We start from the raw sequence: 6407 nt of genomic DNA on the forward strand, positions 1-6407 counted from the left end.
GCACCACTGATCAGCAGCTCTCCTGCTCTCAGTATCATGTGACAGGGAATGTTTGCTCACATTCATGAGACCTGAAGTGAAATCTGGAACTTTTCCAGGGAAAGTTCTGATTTACCAAGAACTATTTTTTTTTTTTTTTTGTTTGTGTGAGGGAAGTGAGAGGAAAGAAACCTGCTGATTAGCTGACGCCAGCTATCATGTGTGCAGGATGTGTGAGTAATCTCAGAAAGCGTAGTCTGCGATAATAATGTAATATGAAGCCATGGACATGATAGAAAGAAGCGAAGCTTGTACTTCCATATTCCACAAAGATTTCACGCGCCGAGTTTTCAGGAATTGTCTGATTGTGAAATATATATATACTGTATATACATATACAGTCAGGTGCAGAAATATTGGAACCGTGACCGAATCTTCGTGATTTCAGCTCTGCAGGTGGCTGTTTTTTAATGAAACAACTGAGATGCAATTGAAGTTGAGACTTTCAGGTTTAATTAAAAGGGTTGAACAAAAATTATGTGAAATGTTTGTAAGGCTGGTTTCACATTAGCGCTTTTTAAGCGCACGCACGGCCGGGGGTAGCTCCGCCCCCGAGCCGGCTCTCTGCCCGGCGTGCCCTCCCCTTGCTTGTAGCGCCGCCTCCTAGCGCACAGCTGCGCACTTTTGATGGTGCACCGTGCGCGCCAAAATCAAACTTTTCGGATTTCGGCGTGCTCGGCGCACCGTCAAAAGTGCGCAGCGCAGGTCAAAGCGCAACTAGCGCACGGCCTGCGCACGATCTGCGCACCCTATGCTAAAGATAGGGTGCGCCGATCGCAGGCGCCGTGAAACCAGCCTTAATGAAACCATTTTTCTACAAAGCCTTATTTCAGGGGCTCAAAAGTAATTGGACAAATTAACTTTATCATAAATAAAATATTAATTTTTAATACTCTCTAGAGAATCCTTTGCAGGTGATGACTGCATGAAGTCTGGAAGCCTTGGATGTCACCAGACGCTGGGTTTCCTCCTTTGTGATGCTTTGCCCGCCTTTACTGCAGCTGACATCAGTTGTTGCTTGTATGTGGGTCTTTCTGCTTTATGTTTTGTCTAAGGCTGGGATCACATATGCGAGGAATATGGCCGAGTCTCGCATGTTAATACCCAGCACTGCCGCCGGCACTCTGCAGCGGAGCATGCGGTCGCATAGCAATACATGGAGCCGCACGCTTCGCTCCTGAGTGGTGGCGGCAGTGCCGGGTATTAACATGCGAGACTCGGCCCTATTCCTCGCATATGTGATCCCAGCCTTAAGCATATAAAATCTGATAACTTACTTTGCTATTGCAGAATATTGGTCACACCTGCAGTTGATGCACGTGGTTTATGGACCCACTATGCCACGGGGTCGGGCTTGATGTACATATTCCTTTCTGTGAATTTCACATATCGCATAGAGTTTTCACGCGTGCGCATTCAAATGGCCATAGAACGCAATCGTGTATGCCGACGCATGCACAATACTGTTTTTTGGCTTTGCCCACAGTTGGGCAAAGGATACTGCTCGCGCGTGAGAGGCCATTTGAATGCGCATGCGCGAAAACTCTACGCAATCACAGAAATTCACCAAAAGGAATGCATAGAGCAAGTGAGGGGTGGAGAGATGGAAAATAAGCCACGCCCATTGGACCGTACCTGGCTTATTGACATACAGCGCGGGAGGAATAAAAAAGGTATTTATGGATCATACGTGGGGAGTCAAGGGGTATCAAAGGTACTCGTGTAATGCATAGGTGACACTACATTTAATTATATTTTTACCTGGTAGCCCAAAAAAGTGGTGACCGATTCCCTTTAGCCAGGACTGACTCAGGTGCAGGTTCTAATACTGACTGGTTTCAGGTTTGAATACCGCGATGCTGTTTCAAGTTCACATACCATCGGATGTGGGTTCAGGCCCCGGCCACACAAAGAGCAGGGATTCTGGTTCAGGCTCTGGCCGCACAAAGACCAGGGGTTCGGGCTCAGAGTCTGGCTGCACAAGGACCAGGGGTTCGGGTTCAGAATCTGGCTGCACAAGGACCCTGGGCTCGGGTTCTGACTCTGTCCGCACAAGGACCAGAGGAGACTGGGACTGAAACTGGGACTTAGCAACTCACTAGTTGCACAAGCACTCACTAATGGGAACATGTTGCTCAAGCACCTCCATTTTGGGGAGGGTGCCTTTTATACCAAATACCTCCCATCTATTGGCTGGGGGCATTTTCAAACTGCACGTGCTACCCCATTAAGAGCAGGGGAGCGTTTGCACTAGGTGTGCCACCAGGAAGGCTGTAGAGACAAGCAGGAAGACTTGGGGAGGTGACCGCACGGCTGCGGCCGTGAGTATGTCGGCGTCCCTGCATGGAGGGGAAGGGGAAGCTTGCAAGGCCGCCGGCATAGGCATTACAGTACCCCCCCATTATGGCCCTTTTTCTTCAAGCCCGTGAGGACTGTCTGCAGAAGAAATGGAGCCAGACTTTCCTTCATGAACCCCCACCACGACTTCTCTTCAGTGTCAGATTCACTCCAGTCCACAAGAAGAAATGTTACTTCTCTCTTCATCATGACTAGTATACTTCTCACCACTCTGTCCTCAGAGTAGGACAGAGTGGGCGTAGTACCAGGAACCTTGGAAGATTCAAAGACAAACTGGAGTTCTTCCTCTTGGACAGTGTATAGTAAAGACTCACACAAGATCTCGGTATTCTATTTCCTTGTCTTTGAAACTTAATTTTCTTTTAAATTCGAATGATTTAAACAGAACGTGCCAGCACATTTTTGCCAATAAACTTGTGGTACAGCTGTACAAGCGCTTGTCCCACATAAAAGCAAAACACATTTTTTAGAGATCTGATGTACTAGTGAGAAGAAATCTAGTGTAGGACCCATATGCAAATCAGGGTGGAAGTGCACTGGGTGAGTGGCCGTGCACTAGCAATAAGCAGACTAAGCGCATTGACACGTGCCCAGCGCATGTGCAGCCTGATTTGCTTATGGCTTTTATGCCAATTTTCCCATTAATAGAAGGTCAGCTCTCTACAAAAAAGTATCATTTTTATTGGCATAAAGATACCTACAGTATATAACCAAACCACTGCTTCTGTATATAATAAAGTGCAGATAGGTTCCTGAACAGACTTCTGAATCCTTACAGTGTGTGAAACCGCACGCTGTGAGGATTCTTTGGTGCTGCTAGTCAGAGCGAGCAGACATGTAACCACAAATATGCTTGATTTGTCATGTGCCAACAAGTGGATTGAGTGAGGTTGAGTGCGTCTAGTTGGATATAGCCGGGAGTATGCAAATTGCATACTTGCAGTCAAGTGACTGCCTCTTCTTCCTGATGACACCGTAGAATCCTGACAGCATGCCCATTGAATTTATTCTTCAGGTTATAACGGGTTTGTATCAGATCTCTACAAAATGTACTTACCTAATGTATAGTTCCTTATGTTTTAAATTGAATTACATGTTTTATCTAACACATCCCCCAAGAATACATTAAAGATTTCTGGGAACATTTTCTTTTTTTTTTTTTTAATTAAGCATTTTTTCACTATAAGGGTAGGTTCACACCAGCGCACAAAAAACTTGTTCAGCACTTCATCCAGAAGAATGGGACGATTATTTTCCAACTTGTCATCCATAAGCAATCTGTTTGTTTGTTTTTTTTTTTGTTTTTTTTACATAACACCAAAAAGGACCAAAAAATCCCAAAATAAATGCCCACAGAAAAGCAAAAGATATCAAACAAGCACCAAATGAAAAAAAACTTTCAAAAATGGCCTAAAAATATATTTTATTGAAACATGAAACAATTTAAGATAAATAAAAAAAGTAATAATCAATAATAAATAGCAGGAAAAACAAATACAGGAACAAGACAAAGGTGGGTGCACATAGAAATAATTAGCAATGGATCAACATTATAAAAATATATTAACCTCATAGTCCTAGGGAATACATATCATGAATCTATGGATCCAATGCAAAAGTCCAAATAAGATAAAGTTCAAGTGCTAATGGATAAAATAAATCATTGACCAGATGACAAAAGACATATCCACATACAAAAACCTATAACATTGGATAAAGAGTTTAATATTATGTCCTATAACTACAATACAGACCCTAACCATACCACCCATAATAAAACCATGTTTTTGCAAAAATATAAATTAAGTAAACCCATGCATATTTACTGCAGTGCAGATCCTTATATTCATGATATGCATTCCCCAGGACCATGCGGTTAATATATTTTTAGAATGTTGATCCATTGTTAATTATATCCAGGTGCACCCACCTTTGTCTTATTCCTGTTTTTACTGCTATTTATTATTGATTATTAATTTTTATATATCTTAAATTGTTTCAATAAAATATATTTTTAGCCCATTTTTGAAAGTTTTTTTCATTTGGTGCTTTTTTTTTTGTTACAGTAGCACCTGTTAAACATTTACAAGACCATTTACAGTTTCCTATGTTACAGAATTGCAATGTATCCATAAAAATTGGATGCTATACTGACTTTGTATGTCATCTGATTTTCTTTTTTGCGCTCCCATGGACATGAATGGGTGAGTCTCATTCAATTTACAAGAGAAACGAGCACATGCTGCAATTTTTTCACATGCAGAGATTCGTTGTGTGAAAAAAAAAATTGGTCAGAGAGCCTTTAGCTTTCTTTACTGATGGCACTCGGACCGAAAATATGGCTGTATGAACGACTTCTAACTGGCAGCCATAGAAGCCCCAATCACAGGTAAAACAATGTCCATTTACTAGCAGAGTAGATGTTCTGTGACTGCTATGAAGAGTAGACACCGGACGATCATGTAATTGCAAGGTCAAATAAAAGCATCAACATGATCCTGCTCACTACGTTGTGCTCATTGAGCGCTGTATAGCAAACGAAAGAGAAGGCAGAAGTGGTAATAAACCTCTTCTGTCTTCTCCGCTGAATCCTCAATTGTCTGCAACAGCCAGAGACTCGACCTGCACCTGCTAGATTGCTGAAGCATAAAGAAGTGATGTCAAAAGGCATAGATGCAGACCTAGGGCCCACACTTCCAGTAAAAAAGAGGGGAACAAGGTAAAATTAACATTCCTGAGTGTAGATATTAATGTCCAAATCCATGTCCAAAGGCCGTTTCGCTCTGCACCAGAGCTTCAATGGGTCCCATTGAAGCTCTGGTGCAGAGCGAAACGGCAGTTGTCAGCTTTCTGCTCACTCCTGCTATCACTCCCCCGGCCAGTATGTGTTGTATGTGCCAATAAAATAGCAGCGTTTCCTCACCAGCCTGAAGAGTGCGGTCCATTTTTCTTTACATGTATTTGGACATTGCTGTGATTTTCCAGGACGTGCACCCGTGGCTGCAGGCAAGCCTATAACCGACAACCGCGCACAAGTTGACCTTCTCACGGTAACAGCGGTGCCATCCGCTTTTTTCTATTTTATGCATTATCGTAGATATTAATGTTACATACTTATTATAGCAGCAACTTTTGTTCCTTTGCATTTCTTTCATAACTCTCATATAAAATGTAAACCTCATTTTTTTTATATAGTTTATTGGAAAACATTTCCCCTCCTTGAGATTCATGGCAGTACTGCCTAATCTCACTAGCATTGGTTACAACCAGGTACGGACTGGGGCTAAAATTCAGCCCGGGCATTTGAAATCACACAGGCCCATGCTGTCCCCATCCCCAAGCACCAGATAGGGATATATTAGTAATATTACCCTGGATAGAGGAAAGCAAGATTTACTACAAGATCAATATTTCTAATGATACCTCAATCACAACTCTTAACAGTATAGGTGTCTTGAGAACATCGATTCAGTTAACGTAGCAGACAAGGTGGCCCACGGCCAGACAGGCCCTTCTGACATTTGCCAGAATTGCCAGATGGCCAGTCCGGCCCTGGTTACAACCATGCTGGAGGAATCACTGCTGATGAAACAGTGCAGAAAATGCTCGCTGTAGTATTGCTTATGTAGGACACACAGCACGATCGTCCTGAGCGCTGAGAGGTGGATACCTGCACTAAATACCCTGAAGGGGAGCAAGCACACTCCTAATGTGCCTCTCTCTCCACTGCTAGAGTTTTGTAGTCCCAGTGCATAGTAACAGAGTACAGAAAAAAAAAAAGAGTAAGTTGTGGTTTGGAGGCACCTTAGATGCAAGGTTTTTTTTTTTTTTTACAGGACTGAAGCCAAAAAGCTTAAAGAGCTGCTGCTCACTTTTTAGTCATCAATTCCACATGCCTAGACAACCCCTTTAACAATTGATAAGCAAGATTAAATTACATTCAATGCAATTATAAAGAAAAAAAAAATTTAGTTACTCATTAAAAATATTGCAGAAAAGAATGCATCCTT

General features: G+C 42.5%; 1 protein-coding gene across 1 annotated transcript in view; it reads right to left on the reverse strand.

The window, feature by feature from the left end:
- NPL (N-acetylneuraminate pyruvate lyase) overlaps positions 1 to 1912 on the reverse strand; it is a 59538-nt gene extending 57626 nt beyond the window's left edge. Inside the window, exon 1 of the mRNA XM_073571338.1 lies at positions 1801 to 1912. The gene's annotated coding sequence lies outside the window, so the exon portion shown is untranslated. The remainder of the gene's footprint in view (positions 1 to 1800) is intronic.
- Between the last annotated feature and the right edge of the window lie 4495 nt (positions 1913 to 6407).

Source organism: Dendrobates tinctorius, unplaced genomic scaffold (assembly GCF_039654945.1).
Source record: "Dendrobates tinctorius isolate UK_male_01 unplaced genomic scaffold, ASM3965494v1 ptg000029l, whole genome shotgun sequence".
NCBI lineage: Eukaryota > Metazoa > Chordata > Amphibia > Anura > Dendrobatidae > Dendrobates > Dendrobates tinctorius.